At 44.1% G+C, this 20,075-nt stretch overlaps 1 protein-coding gene across 15 annotated transcripts in view; it reads right to left on the reverse strand.

Moving 5' to 3' along the window:
- The window catches only part of LOC147354469 (uncharacterized), a 50,485-nt gene extending 34,405 nt beyond the window's left edge, over positions 1-16,080 (reverse strand). Inside the window, exons 1-6 of one of the 15 annotated variants that reach the window (XR_015146418.1) lie at positions 15,923-16,080; positions 11,343-11,427; positions 10,142-10,217; positions 9,494-9,544; positions 6,489-6,615; positions 5,924-6,252 (exon numbers count right to left, since the gene is read on the reverse strand). The gene's annotated coding sequence lies outside the window, so the exon portion shown is untranslated. Of the gene's footprint in view, positions 1-3,536; positions 4,171-5,923; positions 6,253-6,488; positions 6,616-9,493; positions 9,545-10,141; positions 10,218-11,342; positions 11,428-15,631 lie in introns of those variants that run through there. The other 14 variants (XR_015146417.1, XR_015146413.1, XR_015146420.1 and 11 more) reach the window with 14 other exon arrangements.
- Positions 16,081-20,075: the final 3,995 nt, after the last annotated feature.

A 20,075-nucleotide genomic window follows, 5' to 3' on the forward strand; every position in this document is an offset into this window, starting at 1 on the left:
GAAAAGTGAAAGTGAAGTCGCTCAGTCGTATCCGACTCTTATCGACCCCATGGACTGCAGCCCACCAGGCTCACCGGTCCATGGGGGTTTCTAGGCAAGAGTACTGGAGTGGGGTGCCAGAGCCTTCTCTGATAAAGAACCATAGGTATCCTATTAATTACAATTCATAAATAAATTTTTTCCTGTTGAACACAAGATATTATACCAAAGTCATACCCATCCTGAATAGTATTATGAATCTCCCCAATGATGAACTTAAAAACATAAGGAACACTATTGGAAAACAACTCTTTAAAAAAGAAAAGAGCGATCACACAGAACTCAAATTAATTTTAGGGTACCCAAGTTTGAAAGACACAATCAGGAAAACATTCATTTTATGCAAACCCATGTCAGTTCTCAACAAAAAAGATCTTTTCCCACCATGATCTCAAAGCTCATTCTACTTGGTAGTAAACACACTTCTGTCTCATAATTGAGGACAAAAAAATAGTAAAAATTCCATGGATGGGGAGATTGGCGGGCTACAGTCCATGACACCACAAAGTGTCAGACAGTACTGAGTGACTAAGCAAGAAAGGATCAACAAGGCAATACACTGTAATGGTAAATAATCCAAAGGAAGCATTCTAACGAAAACTGTAAAACATAAATGGCAGTTGACAACTGTTCAACAAACACTGCATAGTGAAAATAAACAATTTGTTAATACAGCCCCCCTCCCCATCAGGGCTTATGAGATCTTAGTTCTCTAACCATGGATTAAACCCAGGATCACTGCAGTGAAAGTGCTGAATCCTATGCACTGGACTGTCAGGGAATTCCCTAAAATAATTTTTACAAAAAAGATAGAACACTTTTCTAAATACCTTTTATAAATCTATAAGTAGATAGACATACAGGCATTTTATAACAAGTGGTTCATGTGAGTTATACTGTGTAAAACATAAAGACCGTCATCTTTAAATGACAAAGAATTAATAAATGAAATCTCTACTTAAATAGCAGCCACTCAATATAGCAATTGCCTATCTATACAGTATCCTTCACTTACTCGGTTCATCAGCTCTAAGATATATGTAAAGGAACAAGCTTTGGGGCGTTTCTTACATCTGAGAGGTAAAGAATCTGCTATAGAAGAGAAATATTATTTGAAAACTTACTAATTAGAGTCAGAGACAAACTCTTCAGAATGAAATGTAAACTAACAATATACAGGATGTAATGCAAACAAACAGACATGTCACAATAACCATGACATGAAGTAAATATGCATTTTAAGCAAAAGTAACCTTTGAGGCAAATTTCCTGATGGTCTAGCGGACGGCATTAAATGATTACACTGTAGGGGGTACAGATTCCATCCCTAAGTGGAGAACTAAGATCCCGCCTCCCACATGGTTCAGGAAAAAAAAAAAAGTTAACTTTTGACCTTTTTAATAAAACAGTCAAAATTCTATGACACCTAAAAGCATGAATTACCTCAATTTTTCAAATAAAGGTAGTAGATTCCCAGGGTTCATGAACACAACTCCATGGCACATGAAAGTAAAGAGCAAAGCAGGAGTGAAACCCAGACCTACAAATTCATACATGTTCTTAATCACCAGGGCCCACTTGGGCAGAACAGATTACAAAAGGTTACAACAAACTTCAGGACTTTAAAAACATAAGGTCAAGTGAGACACAAGAACTAATCTGTGTAACTAACAGCCTTACTCAGCCATCTCACCTAGAAATGGTTCCCCAAGTACCACCCCCCCACATATCAATTCGTGTCCTGAAAATGTGGTTCAGTGGATGAGCACGGGTCATTCTGTACAGTATGAGCATGGACGGAAGGAACCTGGAGCCTGATTCATATATCCAAGATGGGATACAAGAGAAGATCTCAGAGTCCACTGTCCTTACAGGCTTCCTGAGTTACAATCACAGAAGATCCAAACCACATTCCTGTTACACACACCCGTGAAGGTTGTGGTAAAAGCAGTAACAACAGGAACAGCTGAGGGTTCTGAACAGGAAGACAGGTTGAAGGCAGCTCTGTGTAGGATCTGAGACACCAAATGCAATCAAAGGTTGGCCATTCTCTTCCCTTCTTCCAATGAGGTCTCCCAAGTGCAGCAAATAGGAAGAGAACCAGGCTGGCTCCAGGATTACAGCTCTAGAGGTGTTACCATTGCTCGACATGGACCAAAAAGTGGACATCCCACGGAATCCAGCACAGAAGGGGGACAAAGAGGAATTAGATCCCTTTGAAACACCTCATCACATGCTCCCCAAAGTCAAGCAACAACATTGACAGGAGTCAAATTACAGATCATAGAAAGACCTACCCTTTGGGACCTCTTTCCTTGGCATCCACTTTCCATAAACCTCTCTCCTTTTTTTTAAATCACTTTTTTCATTTGTAAACAGCCACCTGTAAGTCAGACCGAATTTCTTTTTCCGTAATAAAATGTAATTTTTATGTAGGAGACAGATGGGCTTCAGATTGGATATCTACAATCAGTCACCCTTCTCTCTGCATTCCCTGAGATAAGAGATAGCTGGGCTCCAGTTGAGGAATCTATAGCCAACAAATACAGGGTAAATAGCCAGTCTTTGTCTCTTACTTCAAGGGAATAATCATGGCAAGGACAAAGAAAGGAAAAAACCCTGTCTATTAACAGAGACGTGACTACACATGTGCAGAAAGTTTGCTTGAGGTCAAGTCAGAGGGTAATTCAGGCCATAACAAGTCTTGCTTCTCCCAGAAGCCTTCCTTAACTTAGAGATACAGCTTGGTTAGGGTGTGCATTCACACCCCAGTGGAGGGGCCTGAGACAAATTAACCAGAGGGGACAAAAGAAGGTGACTGGCCCGAGGGGAGACAAAGACCTGGAAAACTGTACCTTTAAAAAGAACTGACACTTCCCAAAGGTGGGCTCTCTCTCTGAGCTAGCCCCATGCGCCTTTCTGCATGTACTTTTCCTTTCAATAAACATTTTCCTTTATTCTTTACCTTGTGCCTCTTCATCTGAATTCTTTCTTGACTAGGCAGGCAAGACCAGGGACCTTAGCCCTAATTATTGGCTGCTGTGGTCCAATGGTCAGGACTCTTGGCCTGGGAAACGAAGACCTTGCTTCCAGCTTCCACTCACTTCCACTCATTGCTATGAGCATCCAAACTCAATTTCATTTCTCACACCTTTCTCACTGAAAACACACATCTTACCTTCCTTAAGCAACCATGAACTGTGCTTTATATTGCATTTTCTAGATTAGTGAACATAAATACTACTGATAACTTCTAAAAACATTTGCTTTCTTATAGAGAGCATCTCAGGGTAGCACCAAACATATTCATCAATAGTCCTAAATCTCTCAATGTAACACAACAGAATTATTACACAATGTGGATGACTCAAGATAAGTCTTAATTAGATGAGTAAACATTAATACTAGATATTTAATACTGAATATTTCCCAGTTCACATGAACCTGAAATTCATTTAGGTTAATTTCCCTTCTAATTGATTTGTATGCACTTACTGTTTTGTTTTTTTTTTTTAATTCATTTATTATTTTTGGCTTCACTGGGTCATCATCGCTGCTCTGTCTTTCTCTCTTTGTGTCAAGCGGGGACTACTCTCTAGTTGTGGTGAATGAGCTTCTCATTGTAGCTACTTCTCTTGTGGACCATGAGCTCTAGAGAACGTGGGCTTCAGTAGTGGTGGTGTACGGGCTTAGCTGCTCTGCGGCATGTGGAGTCTCCCTGGACCAGGGATAGAACCTGTCCTTTGCACTGGCAGGTGGATTCTTTACCATTGAGCCACCAGGGAAGCCCAAGTGCTTCCTTTCTTTTAAAGCCAATTGAGTAAGAGCTCATTTACAAATAAACCTCAGCAATATTATCCAAAATCAAAGACACACACTGAGACATGCATAAGTCCAGACAGATTTAAAATGTCTCTCTGACTCTACTGGAGCTGTTATCCTCCTCCAGGGGATCTTCAGAAGCCAGCGACTGAAGCCACATCTCCTGCATCTCCCATACTGGCAGGCAGCTTCTTTACCACTAGAGTCATCTGGGATTCCTGGTAAAGGTTAACTTCAAGCTTTTCTGTAGGCAGGGCTTTTAAGAAGCTAGCTGTTTCTATTCCATATGCAAAAAGAAATGGTTTTGTACTTAAAAAAAAAATAAAGGAAAAATCATTTTAATCAGTATTCTCCAGAGTTTAAAGAATATCACAGCAATCCCTGTGTCAAAAATCATCTTTCCTTTCAATAGTCACAGTCTTATATCTAAAATACAGAGCAAACAGTGCTCAAATTGACTGTGATTAACTGGGGCAGATGGATGATGAAAATCCATCATCTGTCTGGGGAAATGGAGGTCTTCACTTGATCAGAAGAATCTGAAAGGGAAACGAAATTTGCTAGAGTCGGGGCAGGAGTGGGGGAAGCTGGGCTCCCCCTCCCCACTGAGAGACAGGAGAAGTTAGAAGGGGACTAGCTGATGGAGAGGGAGACAGAGGAGTGGGAGGGGTGAAAGGCCACAACAGGACATAATGGAAACAGAAAAGCAGTGGGGGACACTGTTAAGAGATGTGGGCCAGCACAGGAGAGAGCTCACTTAAAATGTGAGAATTTGATCAGCTAATATATAATTTGACATTGTAATATGGACAACCATCATCACTAATCGCATAATTCTGTTTCCAGTTGTAACTTCTATTCAAACAAACAATTTTAAGATCGCTTTATGTACCTCCTGTACTTCCCTGGTGGCTCAGCTGGTAAAGAATCCTCCAGCAATGAAGGGGAGACCTGGGTTCGATCCCTGGGTTGGGAAGATCCCCTGAAGAAGGGAAAGGCTACTCACTGCAGAATTCTGGCCTGAAGAATTCCATGGACTCTATAGTCCATGGGGTCGCAAAGACTCCGACATGACTGAGCGAGTTTCCCTTTCATTTTATGTACCTTACAGTAGGAGAGAGAAGGATCCAGCCTCTCATCCAGCATTACATTCTTATCCTTTCTCAAAGGGTGAGAGTCACAAATATTCAGTAACTTCTAAGGGTACAGCCCTCTTTAATTTAAGGTTCCAATTCTCACACTATCCAGTGAAGACATCCCGTGTATCAGCTAACTAGTAGTAATGCAAATCTTCCTATTAGGGAATAAAAACTTCATCAACCTTAACCTCTTTTTTCTTACAGAGTGGTATTTTGTCTCACAAATACTGCTCACAGGGCCCATTAAAGTTTTGCCAAATGTTGTCACTTTCGTCTCAAGTTCAAAGATTTGTTAACAAAATAAGTCACTCGTTCTGTAGAAATAAATAATACAAATACTTATTATAGAATTGTCAAGCTGACTTTCAATATGCTAACAATAAAAGAAAAGTAGAAAGAGCAGAAGATACATCACCAAATTGGATTCTGACCAACATCCAGACTCAAACAGCACTGGGAAGTCCTGGGACACAGCCCATCTGGAGACCCAGTGGGGAAAAGGTCCCAGGCAGCATGTTACAGTCCTGGGTGAGACTTCAAAGATTGCAGTTTGGGGTTCCCCCTTATAATCCCAGGATGCTAATGGATATCATCAGTAATCTGTGAGCAAATAGCAGCTCTGGTTGCATGTTAATACTATTCTTTGTCTTACAAAACTTATAATGTTGCTAAGCCTGCAGCTGAGTAGGCCAGGGTCCCTCCAAGGGCTCAACAACCTCAAGATTTGTCCCCTGTCTCATCTCTGGTGCTGCAAGCCTTGTACTCACAGCAGGCAGTCAGGGCACTCACAGTCAGGGCAGTGTCCAGCCAGTTAGAAGCAAGCTCAGAGGCCTGCTTTAGAGAGGACCTAGACCCTGTGCCTCCTGCATTGCCAGGTGTAGAATCCAACTTCTTTTATCAGCCAAGAAGTGATGGACAATATAGACGGACAGAAAATATTCACAAATTTACTATCGGCATCCTTCTGAATGCACAGGAAACAGTATAATATACAGTATAATATGCAGATACCTGGGCTTCCCCGGGACTCAAAGGTAAAGTATCCACCTGTCATGCAGGAGATGCGGCTTCGACCCCTGTGGGGCAAGAGCCCCCTGGACGAGGGCATGGGAACCTACTCCAGTACTCTTGCCGGGAGAATCCCATGGATAGAGGAGCCTGGAGGGCTACGGTCCACTGGGTCGCAGAGTCAGGCACAACTGTACCAACTGAGCACACAGGCATCCATGTATCTAGTTCTTTCCAAGAACTACTGCACCAAGAACACAGGGGTAGAAAACAGGGAATTGGATATTTTAAAGTTTGAAATCAGCTTTATAAATACTTAAGCTGTGTAGAAACTTGTGTATCACACAGTGGGCAGATCACCTGAAGAAAGGACAAGGCTGTGAACTCAGTCAAGCAAAACAGAGGATCCCAAGAGACACAGAGGGAAAATGCAGAGATACCCCAAACCAGAATCCAACTTCACAGGGAAGTGATCCTCACCCACAGACAGCAGGTTCCTGTAGGTCTCCACCATCACGTCCCGGTACAAGGCCCTCTGAGCAGGGTCCAGGCATTCCCAGTCCTCTGGAGTGAACTTGATGTCCACATCCTCGATGGTCAACTGTGTCTGAAATGAAAGCACATTTCACTAACAGGCGCTCGGGAGGATTCTTATTTTCACTCAAAATGAGAAGAGGTTAGAGGGGTAATGATCAATTCAGGTAATTTTCCTGTTGTTTCATAAGACTATGACATCTTCCAATCAACATGAATTTGTCACTTGTATGGACAATACATGCAGAATATACAAATAAATTCAATCAGTGAGTTCTTTATGCAGAAGCATTACACTATACACATTGAGGGACGTTCACTATCTAGATGAGTTACAAGACTAGTGTCTTCAGAGATGACAAAGTCCCAGCGGCTTTAAAGAACACACATTGTTTTGATTATGACATCATCACACTGATGACAGGTGTTTCAACACTTCCTACTCACGAAGCATTACTCTAAAGACTTTACACAGATGAACTTATCATCAACATAACAGCACATTAGAGAAAGATCTGTGTCCCTCTGACTGGAGAGAAAACTCTGTCATTCTAAGAATTCATGCACATCAAACAGTTAAGAAATGAGGCAACAACACCTGAGGTCAGGTGGTTGGGACTGACAACTTAAGTACCAGAGCAGCAAAGTGCATGACAGAGTTTCCTGAGAATATCTGAAACAAATACAAGAAAGCTGAAGTGCAATGGAGGTGTAGAATCCCAGATCTTTTGTCAGCCATGGAAAGACAGACATGATAGATGGACAGAAAAATATTCACAAATTAATTTACTATCTACCTCCTTCTGAATGCACAGGGAACACTATAACATGCAGTATCATATGTAGGTATCTGGGTTGCCCTGAGGCTCAGTGGTAAAGAATCCACCTGCGATGCAGGGTACATGGTGTTGATATCTACGGGGGGAAGATCCCCCTGGAGGAGGGCATGGCAACCCACTCCCATATTCTTGCCTGGAGAATTCCAGGGACAGAGGAGCCTGAAGGGTTATGGCCCATTGGGTCACAAAGAATCGGACACAACTATAGGATAAATGGTCACTGTACAGGGCCACCCGCTCTTCCCACCAACCACACAATGTCAATACTCTTACTACTGTTTCCATCGTTCACGTGATGAGGTAGAAAAAAACTTAAGGGAATGGAAAACACTTAAGATACAATTTCAACTGCTACAAAGCATAAAACATGTTTATGAGATGATGTTCTGTAATAAAACCATGGAATTACAGATCCATGCACTCACATGCAAATGTAAACACACACCTGGTTGAAACAAGGAAGACCTGTCTATTTTTTCTTTCAATCCAAATTTACTGAGTGTCAACGTGGGCCCCAAACTGGGAGTACAGCAGTGAACATAATGGAGCTTACAGTCTAGCAGCCAGCCATCCAGTTACATCCATAATTTTAAAGTTACTATTGCAACATGTGCTCTGAAACAGGCCTGATGCTAAGATAAGATTTATTGGAAAGTCTTGACATACATCAAGAAATCACACAAGGTCTCTGTGAGGAGGAAACACTTAGCATTGGCAAGGTGGGAAATGGAAGAGTGTTGCAAGCAGAGAGAACAGCCTGAGTGCCAGCTCTGAGGCACGAAGATATTTAGTGAACAGAAGCCAGTCTATCTGGGACACAGGGAACAAAGAGGGGTGATGCCAGGTAGAGGCTGCTTTCTACAAGGTCTTTGGATTTAGGACTTTATTCCAAAAGTAACTAGAAGTCACTGAAGAATCTACAGGAGGTAAACCAGAGGTTTAGATTTGTTTTTCAGAGCTCACTCTGCTGTGTGTGGAGGTTGCTGCTCCTTAGTCGCTTAGTCGTGTCAGATCTTTGCAACCTCGTGGTAGCCCGCCATGCTCCTCTGTTAATGGGATTTTCAGGCAAGAATACTAGAGTGGGTGGCCATTTCCTACTCCAAGGTGATGCCTTTTGACACATTCTGGGATGATACTCTCATTTTCTTTTATTCATCTGTATTTCCACATCTTTGGGACATTAAAAATGCATCAATTTGTACTTCAGTAATTTATCTTCATTCTATGTCTTTTTTAAGTTATTTACTTGGGTTTTGCTGAGTCTTTGTTGCTGTGAGCAGGCTTTCTCTATTTGCAGCTGCAGTGCACGGGCTTCTCATTACAGTGGCTTCTCTTGTTTTGGAGCATAGAGTGTGTGGGTTTCAGTAGTTATGGCTCCCGGACTGCAGAGCTCACGCTCAGTAGTTGTGGCACCTGGGCGTCATTGCTCTGAGGCATCTTCCTGGACCTGGGATGGGACCCGTGCACCATACATTGGCAGGTACATTCTTATCCACTGTACTACCAGGGAAGTCCTCAATATTATCTTCGGTTCAGTTCAGTTCAGTCGCTCAGTATACTAGTTTAAAAAAATGAAAATACAAGCAGAAAGTCACATACAGAAGATGTATTCTAATCTGTATATAATAGCTGTATTTAAAAATATGAGGGCTTTCCTGGAGGCTCAGTGATAAAGAAACCACTGTGCAGTGCAAGAGACACAGGTTTGATCCCTGGTCGGTAAGATTTCACATGCCAGGGGGCATCTAAGCCTGTGAGCCTCAATTTCTGAGCCAGAGCTCTAGAGCCCAGCAGGTGAAACTACTGAAGCCAGCATGCTCTAGAGCCTGGGCTGCAAGAAAAGAGAAGCCACCGTAATGAGGAGCTCACACACCACAACTAGAGAGTGGCCATCACTCGCCAGAACTGGATAAAGCCAGTGAAGCAATGAAGAGCCAGTACAGCAGAAAAGTATATTTAAATATAGTAATATTATCTTATTCTTAATGTTAGGTATGTAGTTATTAACAGAATCCAAAGTTTATCTTTTCATTCCATGACCAAATATTGCATCAAGGTTAGCAAAGCTGGGGGAATTCCCTATCGGTCCAGGGTTTAAGATCTTGCACTTACACCACAGGGTTTCAGGTTCAAGTCCTCCTCAAGGAACTAAGACCCTGCAAGCTGCATCGTGTGGCCAAAAAGGAAGAATAAATAATTAGCAAACTATATTTCATAGTTTAAATTAGATGCTGTAATGAAACACTCTCTAGCCCTGAGGTCTCTTTCTGAACTTTTCATTTCACTCCCAAACATTTAAGATTTTCAAGAAGATCCTCACTTAGTTTTAAACGTACTATAAAAAGTAGGACTGATTTTCCCTCATTGGACTCTTTTTCAGATTTTGGCATGTATTAAGCATTTTAATATCTCACATCTACATGCAGCTTCTTTACCCTGGTTGACAGAGAGCAGACAACGCATCCAGACGGGCCCTAAGCAATCCCTGCTGCCCAACAGCACTGAGACACCCTGTCTACAACCAGTGGGTGAGAAGCCCTGCTGTTCAGTGCACAGAGGAGCCTCCTCACAAGGGCCAGGTCACCGGGTCATGGGGAGACTCGATCTAAGTGAGGACAACAGACCCTGACGGAAGGCCCCAGGTGAGTGTGAATGTACAGGAGTCAGACAAGGCACTGCAGAGTCAGACAAGATTAGCGAGTCCAAAAATGGGTATTTCAGGCAGGACAGATTGAGAATCCACTGAGAATATGACCTAACCTGAGAAAGAGCCATTACTGACACGTTTTCTTTCACTTTCCTCCTCTTCTGGACTTATTCCTCAGGTAACAGGAGTCTTCAAAGGAGTGTCAAGAAGGTGGAAAACATGGTATTTAATGCTTAGAGCCAACACATCCCCCTCTTGAGCCCCAACCACACATACAGGGAAGCCCTCACCGTGTGGAACGGACAGTCCTCTGTGGCCACAGTCTCAGGAGGGACTCAGGACAGTCAACTCCCGCACAGAGTCCAACACGGGACTTTTCCACACTTTCCCTCGGATCACACTCCCCTCCCGGTGAGGCCTCATGTACACAGCAGGAGGGAGCACCTCCGTTCACCCGATGCCCTTCAGGTCACACAGCAGGCCCTGGTCCAGCCCCACTCAGAGCAGAGTGCCCTCCCCTCTCCCAGGGCTTGATCTGTCTCAGAAGTGGAGACTAAGAGCCCTGGTGCTCAATGCAGTGTCCAGATCAGAATCATCTGCAGCCTGTGCGCATTCCTGGGGCAAGGCCCCACAACGAGAACCTGAGGAGCATGTCTGTTGGGGGAGGGGTACAATAGATGCCCGGGCAAAATGCCTCATGATCTCATGTGAAGCCTGGGTTGAATACCACTCAAGGGGTCAAGTCCAGCCTACCTCCCACTTTCTTCTTTTCCAGCCTGACTGACATTGAACTGACTAACAAGAAGGGATGTGTATACATACCATGCACAATATGACCATGTGACACACGTCCTACACTGTGAAATATTTATCACAATCCACGAACCAATACATCCATCACCTCCAAATTCCCATGTTCTGTGTGTGGTGACAACACTGATGACATACTCTCCTGACAAATTCCCAGCATGCAGTAACAGAACAGGATTAACTACAGTCAGCGTGCTGCACACACCGCCCCAGGATGCACTCATTTTACAACTCATTCTGTACCTTTTGACCAACATCTCCCCCTCTTCCCCACCTCCCAGCCCCAGACAACCACCATCCCACTGTCTGCTACTAGTGGTTTCAGATTTTTACATTCCACATATATGTGAGCACATACAATCAGTCTTTTCCTACCTGCCTTAATTCACTTAGCATAATATTCTCTACATTCATCCAAGTGATCCCAAGTGACAAAAATCGCCATTTTTATGGGTGCATGTCATTATATACGTGTTTGTGTTTCTCTGAGTGTATGCTACCTACCAGGACTTTTCTGGTAGCTCAGATGTTAAAGAATCCGCTGCCAATGTTGGAGACCCGGGTTCGATCCCTCGGTTGGGAAGACGCCCTGGAGAAGAGAATGGCAGCTCACTCCAGTATTCCTGCCTGGAGAATTCTATGGAAAGGAGCCTGCAGGCTACAGGCCATGGGGTTGCAAAAGTCAGACATGAGTGACACCAGCCAGTTCCCAAACTGTTATCTCCAAACTCTAATAATAAAAGACAGAGTTTTTTGAGATATCACATTGAGATATGTGCATCAGATATGTAGGCTGATGCACATATCTCAATGTGACTTCAATATCTTCCACAGAAACACTCCAAGTTTTGTGTTTTTTTTTAACTTCCAAATTGCATCTGAAACTTTCTTCATGAGCAACTCAAAATAACAGAAATACCAAAGGTAACCCACAAAGTGATCTCTGCGGTTTTACTGACAGTTATTCTATGGGTTGCATACTTAATTCTCGCCCTCCCTAAAGACCACAAAAAATCCACTGTGTGGAGGGGGTGCTGTGGGGCACCTCCTGGGTCCCCTCTCCCTTCTCTGGGACCACTGTCCCCATCCTCCTGCACCCACACCTCCCTGTGGGCTCAGCTCAGGCCTTGCTTCTAACACACTGCAGGATAACATTCTTCCCAATCCCACAGCCTTCCTTCCTCCACAGGTGTGATCACGAGATTCCCAATTAAACCCAGTCATGCAAACCTCAGTCACAGCATCTGTGTCCCCGGAAAACTGAGCTAAGACGCTGGCATGCCCCCCATTCCACGCAGCCCACAATTAGCCATGAGCCCACGTCCAGGGCCTCCAGCCAGAACTGAGACCGGCTGTGTCAATAGGTCCATACACCCCGTGATCTCACAACTATGCTTGTCTCTCCCTCTCTCAGACACACACACGATTCATCGGGTTCATTAAAAGGCACACCCCTGCTCCCACAACCCTCCTGGAAACCCCGACAAGCTCCCCCTCACTTTCTCCTATTTTTCTACCCCTTCTCCGTGCACAGCTGAACAAGAGCAGAGACCTCTAGGCGTGGGCATTGCAAAAGAAATGCGCCCTAGCTGCAAATCCAAGGACACTGGACACTCAGTATGGAGACCAAGAAGCTGGTCCTCTTGGGGAAACCACTCAGCAACAAGGATGTTATGTGTTGAGGGATGGTTGGACTGAGTTCAGTAAAGAAGTCACAAAGAGAGAGAGACCCCAATCTCACTGGCTCCTGTTCTCCCTGCTCATAGCTAACTAGAAGATACGTCAGCTCATTAACGGGGGGAGGGTGGTTTGGGGATAGGGAGGTGTCATCTCCTACATACTCCCTTAAGATACTGACCAGTCTAATCACAAGAAACTAAGCATCTGCTGCTGAGCAGATGAACTGAAGGCAAAGCTGCTGTCCAAGATGGCAACTGGTCCCTGCATGGACAGAGCTTAGAAGACCTGGGGGCTGCAGTGAGCAGTGACACTGCAAACTAAAACATGGGGACACCTCAAGACACTGGATCTGCCAGGCTTTTTAGGACTCCAACATCCTTTTGCTTTTGAGTAATTAAGTCTCCACATGGGGTAAGGATCAATCAGAGTTGACATGTCCAGAACAAATATGGGAGCCATCATCACCAAGCCTATAACCTCCATCATCCCTGAGGATTCTTCAGCCCAGCCCACAGTCCCAGTCCTCACCCCCAGAGTGAGATGCTGCAAGCATCCTGGGAGGAAGAGGAATACGGTGAACCCTTCAATGAAGGGAAAAGAGGAAAGACTCCAAATAATTAAAGGAGAAGGGCATATCTGATGAGGGTAATTAATACAGAAGCAGTAAACCTGGTTAACATGACAGAGAATATCAGAAGGAGATGGTGAGACCTCTCTGGCCCAGACCTGAAGGAACAGAAAGCGCTAGGGCAACAGTGATACAATGACCAAAGGTAGGAGTAGAAACTAAGATCCGAGACAAGAAGGTTTTGGTGTTTATGAACAAGGACTAAGTGAATGTGACCAGGACAGACTGACCATGAGAACGGGGTCGGCTCCCAGGATGAGGCTGGAGACCCTGGCAAGAGGTGGGAGGCCTCCCTACAGACTGAGCTTTATTCACAGAAGATGGCTCATGACTTCCTCTCAGGGTCTGAGCTTATGTTCCCGCCTCCATCCTACTGTTGTCCTTTTTCATTTTCAAAGACTGGGACCTATTTCAAATTCTAATAACACGTGGGCTCTCCCTACAATAAGAACTGCCACACACACAGTCACACACCCAATTTGGCCAATCATTTCAGGGGTCAGTGTTGCTCAGCTTCTAGACCTGAGGAAGCATCATCAGACCAAATCATAGCTCACTAGTTACTAGATCACATAAAAGAGAGGAAAATGGAGTATCAGACTAACTGCTTAAATTAGGTTGTGACTCTTAATATAAAAGATCACTGACACCCTTACCAAACATTCATCAAAATGGTCTATAACTATTTATTAGTTACCAAAAAATGTTTTCAAGATACAACATAAACAAGAAACAGCATATGGGCCTCTAATAAATGTGAAACAAACCTAAAGTGAATCAGCTTATTAAAATTTTTTTCATTGAAGAATTCTGGTATAAAAGTAAAAAAAAAAATTCAGAATATAGAGTATTTAGAAAAGAATGACATGAATTAATTACAGGAGTCCACCAAATCTTATTTCACAAGTGAATAATTGTTTACAAGAAGGTAGGTATTCAATGAACTAATCTTTATCCCAAGATACAAAATAATGAAATATAAAGAAAGGAGAAAGCAAAAAGTAAAACCATCACAAAGAATATTTTTACTGTGCCTGGAAAAGGCATCATGTAGTAAGAGAGTCAGTTCTTGCCCCACTTCTCCTCTCCATAACCTCTGCTCTGCACCAGGAAAAGGGAAGGGGGTGACTCACCTCTGAGAGAATCAAGTCACTGCCGCAGCCCCTACCTCTATAGCCTCTGCACATGGATGTTATCTTTTAATACAGATAACTACAAAATGCACAAGCCTTACAGACAGAAGTTTTGCAATTCTCATTTTCATCTGTATAATTTAAAAAAGAAAGTTTTAAACTTAGTAGATTCTAAAGCCAAAAATCAATGTGTCACGACTTAAAAATCCTGATCAAATCGATTCAGCACTCATCTAGATCTAGTCCCCTCCCCCACCTGCACATTAGTTGTTTCCACTTTATTTAGTTTATGTTTCCCTACTTTTTTCTCCGTCTCACTTTCTCTTCCCCTCTGCGCTCCTGCTGTGCCTGTCCTCCTCTCTACTTCTTCCCTGACTCCCATCCGGCCTCTCTGCCATCTGTTCCCTGTAAAATGCTTCTAATCCAACCTCCTTGATGATCCTAAATCTCCATGAATTTCTGCCTCCCTTCCTCCCCTCTCTGGCACCCCCAAGTGGCTATGCTTCCTCTCAGCTTCCTTTCTCAGCTCCTCCAATCACTAGGAATCCCTTTTCTCTCTCAGCAGGATATTGCCCTGTAGGTCAAGATCCCAACTCTAGTATCCCCTTTGCGGGCTCTCTGTGTGAACTGCCTCTCCACTGTTGACCTCTTTGGGACCCGTGATTTACAGCCCCTCCCCCTTGAAGGCTATAGAAGGGGGCCGCAGAGGATGAGATGGTTAGATAACATCCCTGGACTCAACAGACATGAATCTGAGCAAACTCTGGGAAATAGGGGGGTCGTAAAGACTCGGAATGAACACCACTACCTCCCTATCTTGCTCACCTTTAATTCTCAGGAAATTCTGCTTTTCTCTAAACGTTTTACCTAACCGCTACCTTCAAGGCCGATTTTTTTTTCAGGCTATTGTCTCTTCACAATTTCCTCACAATCCTGTTCACTGCCATCGCTTCTCCCTCATGCTTATCTCAATTAAATATTTCTCTAGGAGTCGCTGTCTGCTGTTTCTGACCCCCCTGGCCTCCTATTTGCAGTGATGGCGACTGAATAATAAGCCCAGTTCCCGCCAGAGCCAAACTGCAATGGGTGGAATCTGGAATGGAAGAACCTCGGGTGTCACGTGGCTAGCGCAGGTCACCTCCAAGACACGGGTCAGGGCAACGTCACTATGAAGGCAAGGCCTGCGGGGCGGAAGGACCCGCCTGAGGAGGCTTGAGGTGAGAATGACTGGGAGGGAAGGGGTCTCAGCAGCGGGGCGGGCTCTCCAGAATCCCAGGACCGGGGAGCGGGGTGGCCAGCGCGGCTAGGGGCCGAGAGGACGAGGATGGGGGCCGCGGAGCTAATAAACCCACCTCGCCGAAGAGAACTGTATGCGGTGTAGGAAGGGCAGAGGGGTCAGTGAGGTCAGTAAATGGTTTGAAGCAGGAAAGAGCAGCGTCGCTGTGGACCAAAAGCTGGAAGCGGCTTCAGAGCGACTTTAAAGCAAAATGGAGGCGCCCCTTTGCCGCTCACCAAGACGTCTTAACTTGCTGGGGATGATGGGACGAGCGCAGGGATTTAGAGTCACTAGCGAACCTGAGGCTCGTGGTACCGAGGAAATGAGGCAGCAGGCCGCAGGTTTGATTAGAAAGAGAGAAACTCACGCTGAGCTGAGACCTCCACTCGCCCCGCTCCGCTTCCTGGTTTGTGGCACGCTGCGCGCACGCGCAGTGAAAGGGGGGAGCGGCCTAGGGGCGGGGACTCAGCGGAGCCTAGCCGCTCGGGGCCGGGGCGTTGAGCGAAGCCGAACACGCCTGGGGACAGCGGAAGTGTTAGGAGGACTTCAGGGCGTCAGGGGCCGGGCCTCCGGGCGCAGTGGGTGGGGTGGGCGGCGGGGAGAAACAATTCATTACTGTAATCACCTCTGTGTGAATCACAATAAACTGTGGAAAATTCTGAAAGAGATGGGAATACCAGACCACCTGACCTGCCTCTTGAGAAATCTGTATGCAGGTCAGGAAGCAACAGTTAGAACTGGACATGGAACAACAGACTGGTTCCAAATAGGAAAAGGAGTCCGTCAAGGCTGTACATTATCACCCTGCTTATTTAACTTATATGCAGAGTACATCATGAGAAACGCTGGACTGGAAGAAACACAAGCTGGAATCAAGACTGTGGGGAGAAATATCAATAACCTCAGATATGCAGATGACACCACCTTATGGCAGAAAGTGAAGAGGAACTCAAAAGCCTCTTGATGAAAGTGAAAGTGGAGAGTGAAAAAGTTGACTTAAAGCTCAACATTCAGAAAACGAAGATCATGGCATCTGGTCCCATCACTTCGTGGGAAATAGATGGGGAAACAGAAACAGTGTCAGACTTTATTTTTCTGGGCTCCAAAATCACTGCAGATGGTGACTGCAGCCATGAAATTAAAAGACGCTTACTCCTTGGAAGGAAAGTTATGACCAACCTAGATAGCATATTCAAAAGCAGAGACATTACTTTGCCAACGAAGATCCGTCTAGTCAAGGCTATGGTTTTTCCTGTGGTCATGTATGGATGTAAGAGTTGGACTGTGAAGAAGACTGAGCGCTGAAGAATTGATGCTTTTGAACTGTGGTGTTGGAGAAGACTCTTGAGAGTCCCTTGGACTGCAAGGAGATCCAGCCAGTCCATTCTGAAGGAGATCAGCCCTGGGATTTCTTTGGAGGGAATAATGCTGAAGCTGAAACTCCAGTACTTTGGCCACCTCATGCGAAGAGTTGACTCACTGGAAAAGACTCTGATGCTGGGAGCGATTGGGGGCAGGAGGAGAAGGGGACAACAGAGGATGAGATGTCTGGATGGCATCACTGACTCGATGGACGTGAGTCTGAGTGAACTCCGGGAGTTGGTGATGGACAGGGAGGCCTGGCGTGCTGCGATTCATGGGGTCGCAAAGAGTCGGACACGACTGAGCGACTTCCCTTTCACTTTTCACTTTCACGCATTGGAGAAGGAAATGGCAACCCACTCCAGTGTTCTTGCCTGGAGAATCCCAGGGACGGGGGAGCCTGGTGGGCTTCCATCTATGGGGTCGCACAGAGTCGGACACGATGGTAATGACTTAGTAGCAGCAGCTCCTTGCAAGGAAAGTTATGATAAAACCAGACATTGTATTAAAAAGAAAAGGCATATATGATTCCAGAATCCCTAAAGAGCGAGACGCAATTTTAAAAGCTATAATAGTCATTGCATTTCTAATTATAAAGTGTTTGGTGAACCACGAGTTTGAAGCAGTACCTGAAGGCCTTGCCACATTCTGTACACTAGCAAGGTTCTTGCTAGAACCTGATGGTTGGTAAGGTGTGACCCTGAGGTAAAGGTTCGACACACTCATGTCACTTGTAAACTTTCTCTCCAGAATGAGTTCTTTAATGAATCCTGACTTCAGACTGTTGTCTAAAACCCCTGATGCACTCATTTCATTGATATAGCTTCTACCTAGGGAATATTCTCAAGAAGCTGAATGTGTAAACACCTGAAAAGCCTGGCCACATTGATTGCATTTGGATGGTCTCTCCAGGATGGATCACCTGATGTCTTTTCAGGCCTGAATGCTAACTGAAGGATTTGCCACCCTCATACACTTGTAAGGTCTCTCTATATTATGAATAATCTCATTATGGGAATGATCAGCCTGTTACTAAAGCTCTGACCACACACAGTAAATTTATGATTCCCTCCACTCTAGACTGGAGGGATTGACTGCGCTCTAAATGTATGGCTTCTCACCAGTATGAATTTTGTAAAAACCAAATGGCTTCCGAAACACATAACACATGCACTACATGGGTAAGATTTGAATTCTAATTAATTATCTAATGGTTAGTTACATCTGAACACAGAATCAAAGCTTTGCCACACCTAGCACATTTCATGTGGTTTTCCTCCAGTTTGACTTTTCTGAGAGTCAAAAAGTGGATATACTTTTCTGCATTTACTATACTTGTAAGTTTTCATTGCCATATGGATTCTCAGATGATCAGCAAAGTCATTCCTTGTGACCGAAGGGTTTGTCACATAAATTACATTTATGTGGTTTCTCTCCTCTAGGAACCGCCTAACAGTCAGTTAAGGCTGAGCAAGCACTAGAAGCTCTGCCAAATTTGAATGCTTTCTATACAGTATGAATTCTCTGATGAATTATAAGGCCTGAATTCAGATTAAAGGCTTTGCCATACTCATTACATTTGCGCTAAATGTGTCTCACAATTGTTCCATTCTTAACATTTTTCTCCACTATCAATTATCTGTGATTTCTAACATGGTCATTTCAAATATAGCACTGGCCACATACATCACATTTCTATGCTTTCTCTCCTACATGAACTGCACGGCGGTGAGTTAAAGCTGACTGTTCACTAATATGTTTGGCACAATTGTTACCTTTCTAAGGTTTCTCCCCAGTATGAATTCTATGATGAACTTCAAGGTTTGCATTTAGATTAAAGGACTTGCCGCTGAGATCTCATTTATATGCTTTCTCTCCAGTATGACTTCCTCAATAAACTACAAGTTTTCCAATATGACTAAAACCCTTGCAACAGATATCACATTTACATGGCTTCTCTCCGGTAAGAATTCTCTGATGAACTGCAAAGTAAGAGCGGGAACTGAAGACTCCTCCACCAAATTACATTTCTATGCTTTCTCTCCTATAGGAACTGCCTGATGCGGAGTTAAGGATGACTGTGCAATAAAACGTTTGTCAAAATTGTTACATTTGTCAGGTTTCTCTCCAGTATGAATTCTTCCATGAACCGCACAGCTTGAAGTTTGCCTGAAGTCCTTTCCACACACACATTTACAAAGTTTCTCCCCAGTATATCTCTGATGAACTGCAAGCTCTGCAGTTTGATCAAAGCCCTTGCCACACAGAACATTGCTATGAGTGGGTTTTCTCCAGTTGAGGCTGCAGTGCACAGGCTTCTCACTGCAGTGCCTTCTCTTGTTTTGAAGCACAGGCTCAGTAGTTGTGCCGCATGGGCTTAGTTGCTTTGAGGGATCTTCTTGGACCTGGGGTGGAACCGTGCACCCTACATTGGCAGGCACATTCTTCTCCACTGTACTAGGAGGAGTCCTCAACATTATTTTATACTAGTTCAAAAAAATAAAAAGTAGTGTAAGCATAAAGTAACATACAAAAGAGTTTAACTACAATCTCTATAAAATCTATATTTAAAAATAATATGAGGGCTTCCCTGGTAGCAAAGTGGTAAAGGACCCATTGGTCAGTGCAAGAGACATGGCATTGATTCCTGCTCCGGAACAATCCCATATGCCAAGGGGTAAGTAAGCCCATGAGCCTCAATTTCTGAGCCAGGCTCTAGAGCCCAGAAGGTTAAACCACTGAAGCCAGCCTCCTCTAGAGCCTATGCTGCAAGAAAAGAGAAGCCCCAACAATGCCCACACACTGCAACTAGAGAGTGGCCACCACACAGAATGGGATAAAAGCCACTGCAACAATGAAGAGCCAGTACAACAAATAAAAATATTTAAAAAACAGTAATATGATTTAATCCTTAATGTTAGGTATCCAGTTATTAACAAAAGCCAAAGCTTATCTTTTTATTCCATGAACAAAATATTACACTGAGATTAGGAAAGTTGGGGAATTTCCTGGAGGTCAAGTGGTTAAGTACTCATATTTTATTGCAGGGTTTCAGGTTCAATTCCTACTCAGGGAACTAAGACTCCACTAGCTGCATCATGTGGCCAGAAAATAAATTTTTTAAAAAGTGTTGATTTCATAGTTTCAATTAGATGTTA

Source organism: Bos grunniens, chromosome 18, assembly GCF_055505025.1.
Source record: "Bos grunniens cultivar Pamir isolate PY7600 chromosome 18, Bosgru_T2T1.0, whole genome shotgun sequence".
NCBI lineage: Eukaryota > Metazoa > Chordata > Mammalia > Artiodactyla > Bovidae > Bos > Bos grunniens.